The sequence below is a fragment of the Ptychodera flava genome, chromosome 22 (genome assembly GCF_041260155.1).
Source record: "Ptychodera flava strain L36383 chromosome 22, AS_Pfla_20210202, whole genome shotgun sequence".
Taxonomy (NCBI): domain Eukaryota; kingdom Metazoa; phylum Hemichordata; class Enteropneusta; family Ptychoderidae; genus Ptychodera; species Ptychodera flava.
Genome location: NC_091949.1, coordinates 7,955,821 through 7,979,241, shown reverse-complemented (window position 1 = coordinate 7,979,241; position 23,421 = coordinate 7,955,821). Strand labels below are relative to the sequence as shown.

Below are 23,421 nucleotides of genomic sequence, written 5' to 3'. Positions count from 1 at the left end.
GACAGGTTTAAAGTACACATTGACATGACGCTAAACTGTCATAAGATACGGCTGTCTGTACTTGACTTCGGGGCAAGTAAAAAATTGAAACTAAAGATCGAAATAAATGAGAATATTGAACAGATTGGTGCTTCAACGGGGAAAATAGAGCAAGAAACCTAAAACAGCGGTGAACGTTTTCTAATCAGGCAATGTCGACGGGAATGAACCATAAAGTCTCCAACACCGCTTTTTTAAATCAGAATTATTCTTACCGATCGATTGAGATGGACGACAGCAAATTGGTTCAAGTTTAACCGAGACTTACACGATCGATTGCCACGCATCCTCCTTAACTGGTGGAGTTATGTATCGATTGCAGCAGTAAGAGACGATTTTCAGGTCTGTTGTTCGTCTGCTCGAAGTCACACCTTCCAGCATCGGCTCTGGATTAATGATTGAGGTTAAATGCCGATCTACGGATAAGGCAGCACGGTCAACGCTGTGGGCAAAGATCGCCGCAGCCGAATGAATTTGAGGGACAGGGTCATCATTTACAAACTATTGTAGTCCAAATTTACGACATTTTGTGCTATTTTCCTGACTAACAGGCATACAGTGTTAACCAGCTTGCCTTGTGATATATTCCAGTCTGTTTGAGTTGTTGAAAAACCGACGTCTGTAAATTTAATTTGCCTCGATATTATACAGACAGAGAATCCATTTGGTCCCCCAATAATATTTAGCTTTCTGATTCACAATTGAAATAGGGAGAGTTGTTTTTCAACTACTCGACGCCAAATGGCCCGAGCGTCGTCGGTAAACGTTTATTCCGAGACAGGCGCGTTTGCCGATATGTATTGTTATTCTGGACGGATATTTGATTGGAAATTGGCGCAATAATGGATCGGAAGGAAACGACATACATAAATATAAAGTAGAAAGGTCACTCCCTGCCGCTGGTTGTAACGCCACAGTTTTTATCTCAGCGTGATACAAAACACCAATATTCTTACTATTTCCTATGCATTGACGTAAGAGGACCTGTTTTTCCGATTTCTTAAAACGTTGATCATGTTTGGGTCACTGATTTCAACAAAACGCGGCATTTCTGTCTGGTTTCGGGCATTTGACTGAAGTTAAACCATAGGAAATTTTAGTAATAAAATTAAGCGGGCAATATTGCGCTCTAAGAGTGTAATATACTTATCGAGGTTTGTATGTACTATAATGTATATGTATATTTGTGTATGTATGTATGTGTAGGTCTGTCTGTCTGTCTGTCTGTCTGTCTGTCTGTCTGTCTGTCTTTCTGTCTGTCTGTCTGTCTGTCTGTCTGTCTGTCTGTCTGTCTGTATGTATGTATGTATGTATGTATGTATGTATGTATGTATGTATGTATGTATGTATGTATGTATGTATGTATGTATGTATGTATGTATGTATGTATGTATGTATGTATGTATGTATGTGTGTATGTATGTATGTATGTATGTATGTATGTATGTATGTATGTATGTATGTATGTATGTATGTGTCTTTCGGTGTTGTTATTCGTCTCAGGTTGTGGGGAAAAACTGCGGAAAGATAAACAGGCAAAGCAGAGCCGGCCAAGTGGCTCTTTCTGACTTTTCGTGTGCACAATCAGCGAAATTGATTCTTAAGATCTCTGATATATTAAATTCTGCAATATCGCCAAGGCGGTTCAATGAACTCTCCTCCAATGATTGGATTGAGTGGCAGGTTTACATAACACAGAGTGAACCCTCTTTTATTCCGTCACCTATTCCACATAAGTCTTCCTATGACTGTAAGGGTCGGTCTGTTGATAACCATATCGTGAATAAAACATTCGTGGCATGACTTCCTTCGGGTAAAAAGCTCCCGTACCTGAAACATTTTTATTCGAGGTCATTCCTCTCTGACATCGTTATTAATCTGACCTCGAAACTGTTTAGGGTGAGATTACGATATACGGTTGGCGTTGATTTAAAACATATTGTACTCTGCCAAGAGGAACCGAATATTTGGGGAGTTTCTTAAGGGAAGCCTTTTAGCAATTGTCATAGATATAATCTGTCGTTTCATATACATGTAACGGTGACAATAGGACAGATTTTTTAAACAAGGCAACCAAAGGAAACATCCGAGTTGCTTTTGTAACCCGAACACAAAGCCGGGCACAAGGGGGAAGGCGTAAACTTACAACATGCAAATTGGACGAATAAGGGAAGTTGGATGATCAACTCAGTGGTTTAAAAAAGTTATTTCTTTGTCACTCCATTGACATTATATTATGCACTTTAAATACTTCATATTTAAACGTATGTATGTATGTATGTATGTATGTATGTATGTATGTATGTATGTATGTATGTATGTATGTATGTATGTATGTATGTATGTATGTATGTATGTATGTATGTATGTATGTATGTATGTATGTATGTATGTGTCTTTCGGTGTTGTTATTTGTCTCAAGTTGTGGGGAAAACCTGCGGAAAGATTAACTGGCAAAGCAGAGCCGGCCATGTGGCTCTTTCTGACTTTTCGTGTGCACAATCAGCGAAATTGATTCTTAAGATCTCTGATATATTAAATTCTGCAATATCGCCTAGGCGGTTCAATGAACTCTCCTCCAATGATTGGATTGAGTGGCAGGTTTACATAACATATCAGAGTGAACCCTCACTTATTCCGTCATATATTCAACACAAGTCTTCCTATGACTGTAAGGGTCGGTCTGTTGATAACCATATCGTGAATAAAACATTCGTGGCATGACTTCCTTCGGGTAAAAAGCTCCCGTACCTGAAACATTTTTATTCGAGGTCATTCCTCTCTGACATCGTTATTAATCTGACCTCGAAACTGTTTAGGGTGAGATTACGATATACGGTTGGCGTTGATTTAAAACATATTGTACTCTGCCAAGAGGAACCGAATATTTGGGGAGTTTCTTAAGGGAAGCCTTTTAGCAATTGTCATAGATATAATCTGTCGTTTCATATACATGTAACGGTGACAATAGGACAGATTTTTTAAACAAGGCAACCAAAGGAAACATCCGAGTTGCTTTTGTAACCCGAACACAAAGCCGGGCACAAGGGGGAAGGCGTAAACTTACAACATGCAAATTGGACGAATAAGGGAAGTTGGATGATCAACTCAGTGGTTTAAAAAAGTTATTTCTTTGTCACTCCATTGACATTATATTATGCACTTTAAATACTTCATATTTAAACGTATGTATGTATGTATGTATGTATGTATGTATGTATGTATGTATGTATGTATGTATGTATGTATGTATGTATGTATGTATGTATGTATGTACGTACGTACGTACGTACGTACGTACGTACGTACGTACGTGTGTGTGTGTGTGTGTGTGTGTGTGTGTGTGTGTGTGTGTGTGTGTGTGTGTGTGTGTTTGTGTGTATGTATGTATGTATGTATGTATGTATGTATGTATGTATGTATGTATGTATGTATGTATGTATGTATGTATGTATGTATGTATGTATGTATGTATGTATGTATGTATGTATGTATGTATGCATGCAACAGAAGATCCCTGTGTTAGACCTGTTTGTTGATGACTTTATCAAAGTTAATCCGGTGATAATCTGAAGACACCGTCCACAGATTAGTATCTTACCCTTGTTTGCTTTCGCGCATTAGCCAATCAAACACATCAGATATTAGACGCAACACAGCGATAAGACTTCGCGTTAGATTGTCAAAGGACAAATAAATGGAAGAATGAAGGAAAAAGAAACCTTTACAAAACCAGACCAAGACACCAAAGGTTGGTAGTTTAAATTTTTATTGGCAATATAGCCAAACGTATTAAAATAAAATAAACGATAGCAACAAGAAACCCATGCTGAGACCAAGACACCTCTACCCCTACCGCCACCCCTGGGGAGTGACATTTAAGCTACCCCTACGTTGGGGCTTTGAGCTGCCCTTACATACCTTGGGAACGAGTAATTGCCAGCTGGCCAAATATCGCCGGTTTAATCTTCCTTTTCCTCTGGCGGAGCGAGTCGTACTTCACCACTATTGCGGCTAATCACACCTTGCATATCTCCTACGTACTAGTTGGTGACCTAATCTGTCCGCAAAATCATGAGTTCTCCGTATCTTACCGCAGCTGCAAGTGAGACATGGGTATCGTGCCCATTCTGTGTTCCAGTGATATTGACAAGTTATCGTTGCTTTTTAGTCTTTGTTAGTTGCGCCTCTGGCGAGCGGATGACAAGTGTAGCCGTACCATGTACAGAGCTGATGCCTGTTTGCGTCAGATGGAGATAGCATATTCCATCTCGGGCCAATTCCCGCGTGTTTAAAGCCCCACTAGCTGTAACTCTTGAAATTTGTTGACCTCGAAATATCTTCCTATTCTCTCCTAGTTTTCTTTGAATTCTACCCTCTGAAGGGATATGGGATTTTACTGCATTAGGAAACCATTCCTTTGTGAAACATTTGACAAGTAAATTCAAAACTTAACGGTCATTTTGATTTCCCTCCATTTTCAAAAATGTATAATATTACAATAGAAACAGAACATACAATGTCACAGTTGAAAACATTCACCCCTATACATTATATTGGACTACTCTGTGCAGCGTATGTGAAGATTTCAGTGCAGATATGCACAGTATCCACAGTTTTTGCTTCTTCGCATGGAGCTGCAATTAATGAGTGGGCACGCATATCGCAGTGTAATCTTTATCTTGTTCAAACTTGCACATACAGTCACAGCGCGTACTTAATAATAAGTGTATACATACACTTGAATTAGTACATTCTCACAAAATCATTTTAGTTTTAAAGTAAAATCATAAAAATAATGCTAACAGATACAGCTAGTGGTGCTTTTTAACCTTTTGATGTTGTACTCCGTGGACACTAGAAATAGAAACTAAAATAGAAAGTTACATCTTGATGTCGATAAAGACGACAGTGTCACGGCCAAAGTATCGTGTTAACTGTAGGTAAATTTTAAATAAATAGAATGCGTGAATTTTTATCTTTTTGGCTAGATTTAACGTAAAGAAAAATGAAATTTTCGCGCCAAGTTTCAAAAATGTGAAAAAGATGAGAGTCGGTGGCACAAAGTAGGAAAGGTTTTGATGCCTTTAGTACATGTATTTTATTCGCCTAAACTTTCATGTGTCACGTAACAAAACAAAACAAAACAAAAACAAAAAAACGCTGTTGTAGCAGCGTAAACGATAACAATGATGATAATTATAATGACGACGACGATACTGCTGCTGATGATGATAATGGTGATCATAATGGCGATGATGGCATCGATGATGATGATGATGATGATGATGATGATGATGATGATGATGATGATGTGACGACGAATGCAGCAGTAGCAGCGTAAACGATAACGACGACAATGACGATCATTACGACGAAGACGACTGCGACAGTGATAATGACCGTTATGACGACGACGACGCGACGGCAAAGACAACGACGACGACGAAGACGAAGAAGAGGAACAATGAAGAAGAAGGATGATATCGAATACAGAGTTGACTCTGTTTCTGTCAGCTGCCATTGCTCAAAATGATGAAAAAGAGACAGTCTGAAAATTGGCATTCACAGGTCAGTCTATGTTAGATACAGATGGTGCGCCTAGTTTTCCTCAAGCGTAAGATTGGTACAGCTGCAAATTCTAGCTTTTAAAGAATTCAGTTCACGTGGACGCCGCTGTGATATGCTTTGCAGGTGTACTAAATGACTACAGCTGGTGAACTTTTCCAAACATCACTCGATACTTCCCCTCTCTTCTTTCGAAATCACCCATCCGGAAAGTTTCACATTTGCTGGTTCCGATGCTTCAAGCAAAGACAGCAGAGAAACAAGCTGATGTTTCCGAGCCATGTTGATATATGACGTCAGCGTTTTTCAGTTTTCCTTTTTAGAAAAGAAAATAGGTTTCTTTCCTTTTGACCTTTCATGCTCGTGTTTTATTGTATTGCTCTTCTCGTTGACTGCTATAATCCTTTACTTTAAGATTGTACGCGCCTCGAAACTGAAAGACTTAAACTTCTGCTCAAACTTTGCTCAACGAAGCTTTCTCTTGAAAAACCAAGAACAAAAATCAGGGTTATGATATTAATTTTGGTACTAGAGAAACAAATTTCCTAATATTTACAGATATTTGAAATTCAAAATGGCTGCCTTCGTCGTGTTAATTCAATGAGGAAAATTATAAAAAAAATCTACACAGTGTACACTTTTCTTACTTCGTAAATCAGTCCCCTAAAAACCAGAAAAGTATTGAAAAAATTTGAGAGTCCGAATATCTGTCCCTGAGGCGCATTCTACCTTAAAATGGCTGTACAAGGTTCATAACAGTGATTAGATTCGATTTGCAGTCGAAGTACAAAGCGCCATATCGCTGGAGAAACTATTTACACGACTGCGTTTATAGCAAAAACGGTTATCATTAAAAAGGTTTATGAGCAACGATCTCCATGTTCGGTACCTGGTGTTATATTATGTAGGTTGAGATAAACTTCTCTGGCTCTCGCGAAGTCATCTTACGAATTTGTTCAGTTAATTTCCGTCCCCGTTTCGCCGATGCATGAAACACTTTGCTCAGCGTTTGGGCGCGAAGATGCTACTTTGGCGCGAAGACATTTTTACAGGCAAATATCTACACTAATGAAATCTTTCAGCATATGGTCAACGGGAGGGATTTTTTCGACCACATTCAAACGTTGCAGCATGTAACCGATTTCATTTTTCACGGGTCAACGGAGACGATTATTGATTTGTACTTAATGGTTGAATAGTTTAATAGTTAACATCTTTGATTCCCTTGATATTGGTCCCAGCTGCACATTTTTGTTACAGTTTACAAGAACATATATGGAACGTCTTGCTTTAAGACTTAGATAATAGAAAAACACAGATACATTCCTTTTTAATAGCGATTTATTACTCAAACTTTATATTATTTTACTCAAATATTCATATGTTTGGTCATTTTTTTGTTTTACCCTCAACTATATAACTATACAGCATTTATTTAAAGTCAGTTTGACAACACATTGCCCTCCTTATTAGCGGAGTTGTTTACGAAGATATTTTATTTTATTTTATTAAAACCTTATTTAACTACGGTAGCCTGGTAAGCATCAGTAAAGATGCTCATCGGTCCTAAAATGTTGCAAAATTAGTAAAACTTTAATTTTTGCTAATGACATCATACAAATTAGTAAAGAACATGAACATCATTTCCCCCTGAAATGAACCATCGGCTATTATTAATTCGTTAATTTTCAGAATTGATGAGATATGCACACTATTGTTAACAAATGAAATTAACCTTCGATGTAATGTGATTAATGGAATAAAAACATCATTTAAATTCAATACAGATGTAACCTAATAATTGAGATGATGTAAGTTTCTGTATTACGTGATCTGTAGCCAATCGCATTCTGGCTAGTGGGCTTGAAACCTAATTAATGTTACGTCACGTCAAGGAAGAATAATTTGTTAAACCAACTGGATGGTCATTTTATAACTGTCTATGGGGAAACATATGCAGAAGCACTCCCTAAAATTATGGTATACTCTCAGGAACACATACCATCAAGATAGTCTCCACCTGGACGTTTGTTGAGTCTGAATGTCTGTCCTTGACGCATTCTACCTTAAGTGTGCTAGGAATAGGGTTAGGATAAGTGTCACAGGACGACCGTCCTAGCATAGGAAATTGGTAATGCTATTTTTCACATGCAAAAATGTAAGGTCTTTGATAATGTCAGGCATTCACATATTTAAAGCTTCATTTAAATGTAGCTTTTGGTGTCTTTTCCACTGATCCTACCCTGTCCGAAAAAGAGTTCTTTCTCTCATCCATACAATACGATGTCAAAATGCAAGGACAGTTTGTATTTGTGTAATGGCCGATTGTATTGGTGATAACTAAACTTTGGTCAAGACTGGAATTCATTTGTCAAAACCCATATTTCATATTATAAACAATCAAATGTGGAGGGCAAGGCAAACTACTTATTATTTATTTATTTCTAGAAGAATTGTAATAATATCTTAAGTTACTGAAAGTTACAACTATTGTCCCTATCAGTGTTTGATACTTGGACCAGTTATGTGTCAGTTAAGGTGACATACATTATAGCCTTTTGTTACAAGGGCTCTCCGTCCAAGATTAGAAGACTGCATGGGTACACAATCGACTTAACCGACTAAAAACTGTGGAGGTTAGACGTTATCTGTCGTGAAATATTTAGCAAAATCCACCTCACCTGCAACTTTGAAAGTTTTGTTTTATGATTTGATGATCAAGTCAACTTTAAACTGTTCACTTTCATGATCAGGGTTAAAAAATCAGGGTCCCCCGAGGTTATATCCCCGTAAAAAAGCGAATTATTTATCACTGAAGTTCAAAATAGTGCCTGTTACTGAGCTATCCCTCTCAGAGAAAAATGAGTTTTCTATTTTCACGAAACTAAGATAGCGACGCTTTGTGTTCTGAATAGGTTTCTACGTAGGTCTACACAGGTTGTTAACCATGCAGTGAAGAATAGAGTTTTTTTTATCAAAGTCTGAATGCCAAACTCTGATCCCGAAGGCATATACTGCTTTCAATTGTGTAAGCGTAAACTGATGAAAGTAACGTATCACTTCATCGCCCACAAATCTCCTGAGAATTAGTTCGCTTATCTTTCAGTCCTGAGCTTCAACGTTGAAGCTCGCTTTCTTTAAAATTTGTCCATATCCCGAGAATAATGCTGAGAGATATGTAAAGACTAATGGATACCAGAATTTTACGCTTTAAAGCCACTGAGAAAAAAGATCAATTCTATCAATTCAAGACAATTATTTTATCAAATAAACTCAAACTGTCTGTACATGGAGTTGAAAGTTTGAAACTTAATCTTATTATGTCGAAGGAGAATATAATTATCGACTGTGTACTTATTGATGATATGCACACAATCGATGGAAATGTGACAGTGACATTGATTGATTTTTGCCGATTTGATTGTTGAGTTCTATAAGCCTCGTTGGCGTACAGATATAGGTCAATCATTAAACAGCTGTTCCTAATGAAATATCAATACACAAGAAGTCTGATCCGCTGACGAGTATGTTGAATATCAGAAACACAAACACACTGTTTCGGCAATGCCTTCTGCTCCCTAGTATGCATGCAGTGCTTATAATACCGTGTTTAGTTTCATGTCACAAATGTCATTCAAGTACACATTTGTGTGTATCTCTTTTATTACTTTCTCCAAATCATTTTGAACCTAATCACGGTCGTTGTGGGTTACACAACTGACGTGGACGATTCAAACGCTTTAATTGTATTTCAGAGTTATCGAGATGTTGTTGATGTTTTTTTGGCATTTCGTGTTGACCACCTACTTTATTAAAAAAGACTATGCAATCTGCCATAGCCAATGTCAATGCCAAATGTTATTAACTTTCTGAAGCTGTTGGTCATGCATTTCCTGAGAAATTTCCAGAACGCAGTGACAATAACCGTTGCATCTGTAATAGAGCAACACTACTTTGTCTCCGAAGTGAATGGCATTTCGCCAAACGCGATTCGATACCTCGCTGAAAGAAGATTAGCTCATCCCTACAGCATGAGCCCCAGTAATTTGCGGGGCTTGCAAATTGCAGGAAGCCAGGACCGGAAACAGTTAGTATATATTGACCCTGTTTTGTTTATGGCGTATATCGGAGGAAGCACCTCCATTACTCTCCACGCTCCTTCAATCAGAATCTGAACGCGAATACTTGTCAAACTGCCGTTCAAGGACATACTCGAATAACAAAGTATGTTATCGTAGTCGACTCGTGTCAAATTATATGTTTGAGAGACCAGGTTGTGGGTGTCATTAGGGCTGCCAAGTCAAATCTACCGACATTTTGTATAGGCCTGTCTTTAATATGAGACCTACCTACCAGGAACTTCATTATCAATAGACTTTGTGCGGCGACATTCTGATTGGACATAGACTCTTACATTTTATCATGAAACTTTAAGTGTGAATGCTACACTATTTGAAGAACCTGACTTTCTTTGTGGCCCAGCTTCGTTGATTTTTCCCCGGGAAATAAAGCCAAAATAGCCCGTTCATAATGTGAAATAGAACTTGAATATATTGCATGTACTGTTAGTTTCGAACACCTCAGGAGCACGGCTGACAAGCTTTTTCTCGTCCAATCTGCGCATCGCGTCCTCAAGATTCTGTATCTTTTATCAGTGTTCATTGCAAAACCACAGCTTTGCCTAATAAAACTAACTTTGCCTCCAGCCGACAGATATGTTCGATTGAGAAGCAACTTGTCATAAGAAAACTCCTGGGATAAGAAACAAATTATTGTCAGTCCAGATTTTTACCAACGGTTGCTCTCCAAGGAACAATTGCGTTTTATCGTAAATGGCAGTAATTGAAACTATGAGCGAACTCAACAAACCTGCTGGCATATATGAGTTTGGAGCGATAGCAGAAATGCTCGTCCGATAAGCCGTCGGTCAGTAAGCAGGACTGGCACAAGATTCCGCATGTGTCATTTTATTTATGGCGAGTCTGTGCCAGTCTTACAGCGTTCGCTGCCCATGGGGAAACGAAACAAATCGAAAGGAAGAAAAAATCGAACGGTCTCCATGTGAACATTTTTATCTGTCTATTTTAATTTACCGCCTAAATTAAATCCCGCATTACAACAAACGTGTAGCGATTATTAAACGCGATGACGACGCAGTGAAGCACGAGACACACGAGTTGGTCTAAATTTGTTGTTTACTGTATCCGCGATTGGGATTTTTTGCGCATGCATTTTGGATTTATCTTCATTTGGTTTGTCTACTCTGCCCAGCAGACGTCGAGTCCATGTGGAATAAGGCTATACAACAATATAGCTGGGTCTCGCTCCGGGGTCTATGATCCAACTTGTCAACCATTCAATGCGTCGGTGTCTAATACGCGGCTTGTACAACTCATCGGTATCAGACGACAATGACGAAATCTCAACATTATACTGAGCACAAACACATTTGCATACTTGTGCGTTGCAGAATATCCGATATGTTCTTAAGAATCTGAATTGGAAAGGTAATAATAAATTCATAGATCTGTCTCTATTTATACGGATACGACAACGTTCTTCCGACGTTCGATCAGGATCCGGTATTATGTCGACTAATCTCAGCATCAATATCAGGGCATTCGTCTTTTAAGAACAGGATTATTGGGAAGTCCATAGAATGACTGAATATTACGGGAGATCGAAATGATATTTGAAAATCTTGCGATATAAATTGGCTCCTGAAATATGATGCGGTCACCAGGGGATGAAATTGCAAATTTTAGAGGAAAGGAGTTTAAAGGAATCGAATTTAGAGATTCGAACGAGGCCGTAGAAAGTTATCTTGAAACAAAGTTTATTTTCTATTACGTATTAGCAATCCGTCAAATATTTAAAAAAATAGCAAATACTCTACCATGCAATATGACTTTCTTCTCACATTAGTGGTAATATCACTCTTTTATTTCCTTATGTCTCGAAAATCGTCGAGGACACTCCTAATCCTTCGAAGGCGATACTGAAAGAATTGGAGAGAAATAGAATTGGTTGAAATATTATTTTCTGTTTTCAACTTGCATACCAGTTGTTATTTGAGTAATATAATTGATAAGGAAAATGTAACCGTTAACTTAACACTATATTGAGCGTTTCGATGTGTAAATCTATTGTGTGAGTATTTGCATAGGAACATTATGTATATAATATATATATATATATATATATATATATATATATATATATATAAATATATATATATATATATATATATATATATATATATATGTGTGTGTGTGTGTGTGTATCATACCAGTATATTGATGGCGCAAATACAGCGATCTGATTGGTCGAGAAGCGAAAAGAACCATGGTATATTGGCGATATACCACGGCAGGCATGCGCGCGAGCTCTCAGCTTGAGTAAAAATCCGTTTTTGACGTTCCACGCCAGAATTTCAATATACTGTTATGATATAATAGCAATAAATCACACCCACCGACGGTAAACCACTCGATTTTGACCAGTTCACTTCATATATGCATTCGCTATCGCTCGTGCATATAGCCTATGTCGTGAACTGGTCAAAATCTCGCGGTATACCATCGCTGGGTGTGCTTTATTGCTTAAATATATCATATGATACAACCACTATAGGGAAAAATTGCGAGACTAGAGCGAGAAAATGACGCTTTCTCGCAATCAGTGAGAATCTGTTCTTATTCTCACCGCTGTCGGTGAGAAAATTTTAATCTCCACTGGAGATTGGTGAGAAATGCACTCCTTGGCGAGAATCAAGTGTGAGAACAAATTCTCACTGGTGAGAATGGAAATTCTCACCAAGTACATTGAGAATTGAAATTCTGATTCTTGCCAATGAATGGGGAGTCTTGCTGATTCTCGCCAATGAACGGCGAGTCTTGATGATTCTCGCCAGTGAATTTCAATTCTCACTGTACTTGGTGAGAATTTCCATTCTCACCGGTGAGAATTTGTTCTCACACTTGATTCTCGCCAAGGAGTGCATTTCTCACCAATCTCCAGTGGAGATTAAAATTTTCTCACCGACAGCGGTGAGAATAAGAACAGATTCTCACTGATTGCGAGAAAGCGTCATTTTCTCGCTCTAGTCTCGCAATTTTTCCCTATAGTGAACATAACATAAGATAACATAACATAAGATAATATAATACTATATAATATAATATAATATAATATAATATAATATAATATAATATAATATAATATAATATAATATAATAATATAATTTCCTTACCATAGGTATATATTAGAAAGTGAACATATCAGATTTTAATAAATAAAAATGACATTTACTTCATAATGTTGACCTGTCAATCAATCAATTCAATTGCCTCAGATAGGACACTTGTGCATCTTTATAAATAAAGCAGATGCGGTTTGCAAATGAGGGCGCTTGAGTTTCCGATCCGATGTAATAACTCTGGGTCGTGGTTGCAGTTTTCGCTAATAACGTTTCGCATTCCGATGCCTGCTGTAGTCTCTCGTTGCGCTGGTGGCGTCACCGTACAGTAATCAGTTCAGCGTTCAGTTTGAAACGTCATTCAGTCTTTGCTCTCCACATTGCCTACGCAGGTTTCAAGTCTCGCTGTGCGTGAAAACGCCTCTCTCCGATTTCAGCGTTGTAAATGCTGTTGCGATCGTCCAAGGAGAGTCACCACGGGCGGCAGTGGAAACGACCATCGTAGAAATCTGCATCCCTATTCTGCTGTTTCGCAGTCCGTTTGAAAATTCACAAGTGTCATACAGGTAGGTGAGGTTCAGATGCGTTAAAACTAATTTCTGAAGAAATTAAGACAATTATTATGCTTTTCGCCAATTGCTCATGTACGAAAAAACTTTCACCAAGACAACGCCTAACTCTATATGAATCCAGTGTTTTGTCACATTGGTGATGAAAATAGGAAAACACGCCATTTTTCACCAGGCCATGATGTCATCGTCCCTGTGAGTTTTTCCCCCCGAAAAGTGAATGCGTTTAAACGCTTATGTATGTATGTATGTATGTATGTATGTATGTATGTATGTATGTATGTATGTATGTATGTATGTATGTATGTATGTATGTATGTATGTATGTATGTATGTATGTATGTATGTATGTATGTATGTAGGTAGGTAGGTAGGTAGGTAGGTAGGTAGGTAGGTAGGTAGGTAGGTAGGTAGGTAGGTAGGTAGGTAGGTAGGTATATATATATATATATATATATATATATATATATATATATATATATATATATATATATATATTTTTTTTTTTTTTTTTTTTTTTTTTTTTTTAAACCCGAAAATAGTCAAATGGTGATTCATGTAAACAAGTTCTAGGTCCATGCAGCATGTCATGCCGTTCTTAATTTCCCTTACATACGTATGCTGATTGCACCATTTTATAGCGTCCGAGGCTTCACATAGAAACATAAACATAGATACATACATACATACGCACAAACACAAACATGCATGCACACTTACATACATACATACAACAGAGTGCCCATGACTTGTTGATTTCATACGTTACAACGATGAATAAAATGTGATCGGGAGAAAGTATTATTTTCACGTTGCCATGGTCTCACGCATCGTGCGTTCACTATACGAGCATTGGTTTGGTTTACCTGAAAGTCGGTTGCATGATCGTGTTTAAATTAGACCCTATTTTCTCGGTAACTGAAGTAGTTCCGTGGCCTGAAAATCGACTGACTCTTTTAGGAATTACGCAAATTAGCGTGTCGTGTCACGATGCGGATACTTTGGGCGAGTGAGACTACGAAGGCAATACAAAGGCATGCATTACACTAATATATCGTCGCGTGTGTGTGTTATATATAAACTACCTATACTTCCTTTCTCAACAGTTTATTCAAATTACAGAGAAACCCATTTTCTCCTTTTGTCGACAGAGTGAATTCAGTCCCTACGGGCATTACAAGTCCATATTAAGTATTACTTTGCCACGATGGTGTATTACCAGCTATTAGTAAGTCTAGGAAATTCTATTTGCACGGCGTTAAAAGAGATAAAAGAACTTCGGGATTGATTTCGATACCGAGGCTGGAAATCAACTCTCGATTAACTAGTTGAATGGCTTTCACGTTGGGATTGGAAAATCATTGGCGGAGATCAAAATGTAACCAGCCAGCGCTCCGAACAATACTTGCCCCGATGTTTATACGTTAACCCTTTTCATTATTCAAGACAGACTGTTATGAGCTACTCTTGCAATGGTAGTAATTTCGGAGACGGTTTTTCCGCCATCCCTTTTTTCATTAAAAATAAGACTACTGCAATACCTACAATCAATATGGCGTGCTATGATGTCGATGTGTCGTTTAACAGAAGTGATTTCTGTACCTAGCTCTCTGTTCAGCGCGTACCTTTGACACAGTCCGTATAAACAGGGTCAATGCTTTGAAAAAGCTTTGGTCAGTAGGACGTCAAATCTCAGTGTAGGTATCGTTTATGTGTACCGTGTTGATTTTCCAAATTGCCCCCTTTTTGTTTGACCTGCATTGTAATGGCCACCTAATATGCTGTTTTCAGACATTCACTCACGCTGAGTGAAAATTTATGCACAGAGGAAAAGGATGGAACACGCACCTTAATGGACCACCTTATTAATTTCGAATTTACCGAACGCATTAGGCTAATTCTAAAGAGGTGAATTTAATACGGTCGAAGTGAAATTGTAACGAGCGTGACGTGTTGTGTGCGTGCGTGGTTTGGCACCTACATCTCAGTAGGTGAATAAACTGGTACGGCTGGTGTAGCACGACAAGGTCTACACTATTGACCTTCCGGTCCAAACACACGCATGGGATCGGGTATCATTTGAGGAGTGAAATATTAAACCTGCTTGTGACTGTAAACTGTCTGCCGAATATGACTGCAAACCTGCAAACCAAACTTGTATGGTCCCACTTATGGGGTTTGTAAAGGGACTGCGTGGGTTGTCTTGTATTTGCAAATGAAAAGGATTGCTTAGCATCTCCGTCCTCTCTCCCTCCCTCCCTCCCTCCCTTCCTCCCTCCTCTCTCTGTCTCTCTGTCTCTCTCTGTCTCTCTCTGTCTCTGTCTCTGTCTCTCTCTGTGTCTCTCTCTTTCTCTCTCTCAGTAGATAAAAGTGTTCCGAAAATGCTAATTTTTTACATGAGCGACATGAAGTAGTAAAATGTACTTTCGAACCTCTTTATTTAACTGCGACACCGACAAATCTTGCTTGATCCTTGGTTTATTGATACAGATTTAATGTAATCCTCTTTACCCCCTGAATAAAATGAACTTAATCATATAATCCAGGAGGGAGACCATTGATAACGAGGTCGAAGTTAGGTGCTCAAAATCGGACTAAACACATCTTACATGTCAATACCTTGGACTCATGGTGGGATTTAGCAATTTCAATCAGTGTGCCGAAATCCTACAGCAGTTACGGCTTGTTTTTATCGATCTTTCGCGTCGACCTATCCAAGAGTTGCATAAATGTCAACCTCACACCCAACTGTTTCAAGCCTCGTTCGCTTTCCAGTTTTCAGACAGATCCATGCCAAGAGGCATGGCAATACCATTTGTCATGACAAGTTCGAACGTACGGTCGCTTATTACTTTAATTTCCTAACGTAATCATGAAATGGGTCTTCTTCTCCATCAAGCTTATGATCTTCCGAGACTGTGTAATTAAATTTCGACCGGAGAAGCCGACAGATCTAGTTTTCATGAACACGTTTTGGCGATCATAAGAATGCTCGTGGCCTCTGATGAACTGTTTTCTTTTCATAATGGCTACTTGAACAGGTTTTTTCTAAACAAGATTATTCGTTATGATGCGTTTGACAGTGATATGAAGTGTGTCAAAAATTATAGAAGATTTATCATGACGTTTCGCCTTGATTTTAGCCAGACTCTGTTCGTTATTTGAAGTTGGGTGGCGTCAGCTGAAGTGTAGCATGCTTGAATTACAAACCTTCCTCTGGCCTACGAACTCCTTCGCGAACAAACTGGTCCACTTCGACCGCAAAATGCTGGGAGACTAGCCTCCACAGACGCCAGACTTGTCTGTCGACTTCGAGAGTAATTTGTCTTACACCCTAACACGATGCTGCAAATAGAAAGTATACAGTGGCCTTTAAAATTTATGTCAAGTGACTGCAGGATCTATCGTCACTTCGGTATGCTGAATCGTTTTCTACCAAGGACTGTGTTTCTACATAATGCTTAGGGACTGGTCAGTTTCTTCGGCGGGGGGGGGGGGCGGTGGATTAATTTTTGCCGACGTCAAAAAGTGGCTGACCCCCCTATTCCAAATTTTGAAAACAGGGTGACCCCCCTCTTCCAAATTTCTAAAACAGGGTGACCCCCCGGGCGCGACAAAGGTAAAACAAAAGATGGATATAAATATATATATATATATATATATATATATATATATATATATATATATATATATATATATATATATATATAATATATATATATATATATATTATATTTACATTTACATATATTTATATTTTAAATAGTCATTCTATGTTTTAGTGAAATTGTTGACATGTCAGTTGTAAGATAGGAATTTCAAAGTGTCAATCTTAAAGTTTAAATACAGTACATTTTGAATGAGCTGTATTTTGAATGAGCTGTGAATGTATTTCACACTTTCTCTGCTTAACCAGATGTCCTGAACTGTTGTACAGAAATGGATGTCAATCATTAATATCAAAGAGGAAAAAGCAGTGAATCAAAAACTTTGATGGGTGTTAAGACTTGCCAACCATCCAATTAAATCTACTGAGGAGCCATAGAGAGCTTTTTTAGCCAAATCTGATGTGTACAGTGTCTGAGAGGACCTTTTCTTGTGTAACATTGAAACCATAAAAGCACAGCTATGTTCATAAAAAAGCATCTTTCTACAGAAAACCTATGAAACAAAGGAAAATAATTGCATCAATGAGAAGGAAAGATATCTTGTCATTTTTCTATCTCTAAAATAAGTCACTGTATCAAATATATATTGTGAAATATTTGTGCATGTTGCTTTCTCATACTGAATTCTCACAGAGAGAACAGAAAAGTATCAGGAATTTTTCATCCTTTTCATATGAAATGCAGATTTCATAATGGTACACTTTCACTTAGCAAACATCAAGATATCTCTGAAAGTATGGCGCCCGAAGGGCGCGCCAAAAAATATGAAACATCCTGATATCTCTGATATATATGCCTTGTATATTAAAGTCATGCACCTGAAGGGCATGCTGAAAGATGTATGATATATTAAAGTAATGAGCTTGAAGAGCACGCTGAAAAATATTGAACATACAGATATCTCTGATGTATGTATGCTTGATATGTTAAAGTTGGGCGCGCTGAAAAATATGACTGATTATTAAAGTTACGCGCCCGAAGGGCGCGCCGAAAAATACAATTGAATGATGAATTTTGTGGCTGACACTAGCATTTTAGGCAATGATGAGCCTGTGTCAAAATTCAAAAACACACTGACCCCCCCTATTGGGCATTTCAAAAACATGGTGACCCCCCCTATCACCAAAGTCAAAAACAGGGTGACCCCCCATGAATCCACCGCCCCCCCCCAGGCTGAAGAAACTGACCAGTCCCTTATCTCGTTTTACATGGTGTTCAAATGAATTTGATGCATGCATGCATGCATGCATGCATCCATTCATGCATTCGTACGTACGTACGTACGTATGTACCTACCTACCTACCTACCTACCTACCTACCTACCTACCTTCCTTCCTACCTACCTACCTTCCTACCTACCTACCTACCTACCTACCTACCTACCTACCTACCTACCTTCCTACCTACCTACCTACCTACCTACCTACCTACCTTCCTACCTACCTACCTTCCTACCTACCTACCTACCTACCTACCTTCCTACCTTCCTACCTACCTACCTACCTACCTACCTACCTACTACCTACCTACCTACCTACCTACCTACCTACCTACCTACCTACCTACCTACCTACCTACCTACCTACCTACCTACCTAAAAAATGTCTACCAGTGGATTTTCGTTGAAGGTGCTGTCTTTCAAACATTTGCTTACACGGAGTGACTTTCTTCCCTTGACGGCCCGTCACGTGATCAATATCATCAAGCATTTTTAATCGTGTATGCGTTTATACGGTTGTCGCCAACGACCAGGCAGGATTGTTTTCGTCATCGCTTTTGAACACGAAAATAGCCTGCCGGAAATTTGATGCCCCATTGATGTTGATGGAAACGTATGCGCAAAAGACCAACTTGCAACGTTTCATCAAGTTCTCGTGCTGACGACGGGATAAGAGAACAGTCGTTCAGCTGTATGGGTAGAAGATAAAAGCGTTTTTTGAGTCTCTTTTATGCGCCTCGAAAGTGAAAGACTTAAACTTTTGCTCAAACTTTCCTCAATGAAACTTTCAGCCATTCTTGTACCAAATCAAGAATAAAAATCGAGGGTCACCGTACAAAGTTTTGTACAAGAGAAACTAATTACCTGTCGTTTACCGATATTTGAAAATTTAAAATGGCCGCCGTCCCTGCGTTAACCCTCTGTGGAAAAGAAACCCAAAATTTCGATTTTGGAAAAACTAAGACATTGAAAATGTTTCTTACTCCAAGAGCTTTAAAATTAGCACATCCCCACAAGTGGTAGATCAGAAAAGAATTGTTAAAATCTGAGAGTCCGAATATCTGTCCCCGAGGCGCGCATAGTACCTCAAGGCGAGTTGGTCTAATTCCATTAGGTACACTTTTGGATCGCGCTTCCTTTCATTTGTAGTCAGAAATGTTTACAAGTGACTTTAACAATCTTTTTTTTTTCATTACCCGACAGACAATTGTACATAGTTCTTTTTCAAACAGCTGTTGTAATAATGGTCATTCGGATTGCCAAGCCAGGCAGCTATGTCATTTTTTTTTGCAATTTCCTGATCTCATCATGTCGTTGTACCGTCTACGTCAGAGAATTATGACGTAATAGGACAAAAGGTAGCAATGAATGTGACTAGATGAATGGCTTCGCAGCGATGATCACTCTTACGTACATTTAACACGTGGTCTTTAGACCTTGACCGACAATGAGTATTCTCCGAATTTTTTTCCCGTGTGCAAGTAATTAGCGTAGCATACGTTGGCATGGTTACGACTTCGACAGAAATCACATCCATTGTGAAACTAAACTTCACAATAATAATTTTACCAAAACTAATCCTAGCCTTGTCGATCAACAAGAGTGTCACCCGTTTAATGCTTATCTTATCTTGTCTCTCAAAAATTGGGTTTAGCGGGGTGGAAAAGTTGCTGTGGATTTGATATTAAAACGGCAAGATTCGATGAAATACCGTATCTCAGTGAAATGAGGGCGAGTTTGAGAAATTAATGGAATATCAGATAGTGTCTTCTGATTACAGCTGTCATGATTAGGTAGCCCTTCAGATAGAAAATATGGATGTCTTGGTGAGATCGAACTTCTTCGGTGCGATTATCGCCGTCTTGGCGCCGCAATCGTCAGAATCCACCGGCCCGAGGCTCTCTGGAGGCGTTATGCGTTATTTCCCCTCCAGTTGTTTCGCTTTCATTCATCTCGCGCGGAGGGAAATAGCAATATCAATTATGAAAAAAGTGAAAGATTATTGCCGTGGTTACGAAGAGGCATGAATTGTAGTTAGCTAAACTGCGTTTTACACCTTCATGGTGCACTTAGATGGACCATTTGAGCATTGGGCCTGTCGCTATCTGTACTTTTATTTTAACTAACTGTAGGACGAGGTGCGACACAGCTAACAGCAAAACAAGCGATGACATTAATCTGGACGCCTTTTTTAGGCTTACTTCGTTGGAAACATTCTCTCGTAATTTCACGGTTGAAGCGTCACTATGGTGAAGTAATGTTGCCCATTAGTCGGACGCCATTGCATCGCTAACCTTTCGCAGTCGAGAGGTAGCGAAAGAACACGCAGTATTAGGATTTCATCGGCCTCTCACCGCGACATATTGCTAGCTGCACAAAAGACTTGGCAGCTCTGTCAGGTACGATGTCAAACCCCCGCTATATTTCTAATTATTCCTTATATATCTGCACAATGCCTGTACAATACTCGGAAAGGAAGAGGCAAGGAACGTGTTACATTATTCCCATTTGCTCCTCAATTTCCAAAGCTCGTCAGTATTTGTGTACAGTCCCAGTACACGTGCGAAAGGTGTCACCTTTTAACACTTACTGTTTTGTAGATTGCAGTTACACATTTTTGTGTGTGTGTGTGACATCAGCTGTCTAACCGAATTAAATAAGGCATGCAGAAAGACTTTTTTTGTTTGCTTTTTATTTTCATTTCGCAATCTGTATGCCAGAAGGCATTTAAAGCTTGTGGTATTTCTCTCAGCTATTTAACTGCTTAGTATTAGTGAAAAAACCGTGTTGACAGATGCATTAAACACCAAAAAAAACCCCAAAAGAAGGAACATCCTTTCTCACCTGTCAGTGACCTGATCACCAAGAATTACTCATGTGATGGTTATCACATGGTTAACACAAACAGATATCAAAACAAATACCATTTATCTGTCGATGACAACGGATTAAAAAGGTTGGCGTTACCAAGCTATTATTGCACACCCTATTTTTCCTGTTACATTAAAAACATTATTCATTTGAAGTAGAATGGACGTCAGACACAGATATTCGGACCCTTGAATTCTCACGATGGTTCTCTGGTCTACTTCCTGTGTAGAGAGTGCAGGATATTTACCTATTTATAAATTTCCATTGATGGAGCCTCGTTATCAAATACTGAAACAATGCTCATTAATGTGTTTTGCATAAAAGCATAGCGTTATTTTGAAACTCAATGTGTCGGAAATAGATTCGAATGTTTTGCTTTCCTTACAACCGACAAGTGGATAGTGACGTGTTCGCGCAATGCATCCTGGGCCACCTCGGGAGTGAGAGACTTCTCTCTCCTGTATATCGGATGAATTTGGAACCGATGTTATTTGATGCAAGCCACTAAAGTAATTGGTCATATACACCCTAACTGAATCATTCGGCGGCGATTTGAAAGGCTTTACGGGGCGAGGATTTGCAGCTTTGCAGTTGCGCCGCATGAGAACAAACGAGTAAAATAACAACACTTCGAACTTTGATGTAATCGTGAATCCATCGGGAACACTTACTGTCAATCTGATTGGGCTTCATATCTGTTTGCCGAAACATCACAAAATCGATCTAATCTTCCGTTGCTAAGACTGACGATTAAGCGCCTCAACCATAAAATGTACACATTTTAGAACTCTAAAAGTCGTTGCAATAGTTTGACCTTCCAACGGAGGTTTGTAAACCAGATCGTTGAATTCATGCGTAAAACTCATTTCACAAAGGCCGCGCTACCTCGTGACGGCGCAACTACTCAATACGAGACAGGTGTTCTGCGCATGTGCGGAGAGGTATGTTAAACTTGTCAGCAGGATGGGAACCAGCGTTCAGCAATGTATCTGTTGTTGCGATTACTATTTAAGAACCATGTGATGACACACTGGTTCGATCAAATGTTCTCACTATAGATTCGAAGCGGAAACCAAAACGTTATTTTTAAACGTACACTTGCGCAGACTTTCATCGCAAAATATCTTGCGTACATTCCTATATCTCTCAAATGTCGACTTCGATACACTATAACGATAAAAATTCACATCACGACGTTCACGGCACTCGATGACAAAATGGTTCAGTGTATGACGAAAGGATAAATTAATCTAAGACGATATAAACAAATTCTTGACGTAAAAGCGCCAAAACGAAACCAATGTTGAATCTGCAAAAGCGAAATATAAGAGATAATTAATAAACATTTACACTTTACGACACCCGAAGGGGTCCATCATTTTCAGCTTGTCCACTAAAGGTTGTTCTACGACAATTTATTACATACTTTACTTCTCTGACGATAAATACTATTTAAATGACTCTGAACTGTCAGATTCTATATCAAAATGCAACTCATTGGCCAGCTATTGTGTTGAAAGCCTGGTAAAATCACTGTAAATTAGTTACATGTAAATTCATTACAGTTGAGAATATTTTCACTAAGGGCAGATAGGGGAAAGAAAAATCTCTGTGTGTCTTTGTGTCTGTCTGTCTGTCTGTCTGTCTGTCTGTCTGTCTGTCTGTCTGTCTGTCTGTCTGTATGTATGTATGTATGTATGTATGTATGTATGTATGTATGTATGTATGTATGTATGTATGTATGTATGTATGAATGTATGTATGTATGTATGTATGTATGTATGTATGTAAATATCTATCTATGCGTAAATGTATATATGTATACCTATGTTCGTGTATAGGTAAGTACGTATGTGTACGTCAGCATGCACGCATTTGTACGCGATGGATGAATGGATGCACGAATGGCCATGATAGACGGGTATTTGCAAATTTTAAAGTAACCTTATTGTGTTCATCAATATTGTTTTACGTGGCAATGTTTCATGTTGCAATCACAGCTTGTAGGTACGCGAACTTAATATGTCCGTCAGACTGTGTATTCGTGTGTATTCATCTATTTACGTAGGAACATGTGTATCGGATGCATCTAATACCTAACTATGTATCTACCTTCGTAAATATTTATATAAAATGCACGAACATACACTTGAGTGCACATCTACACTCTCATGCAATGAAAAAATATGTATGTGCCAGTAAATGTCGACAACGGAAGTGACAAAAATAAAAAACAGACAGATAGACAAACAAACAAACGTACATACGTACATACATACATACATAC

At 38.6% G+C, this 23,421-nt stretch overlaps 1 protein-coding gene across 1 annotated transcript in view; it reads left to right on the top strand.

Annotated features, from left to right (window-relative positions):
* The window catches only part of LOC139122590 (substance-P receptor-like), a 123,901-nt gene that overhangs the window by 29,106 nt on the left and 71,374 nt on the right, over positions 1-23,421 (top strand). The window contains exon 2 of the mRNA XM_070688141.1: positions 13,199-13,372. The gene's annotated coding sequence lies outside the window, so the exon portion shown is untranslated. The remainder of the gene's footprint in view (positions 1-13,198; positions 13,373-23,421) is intronic.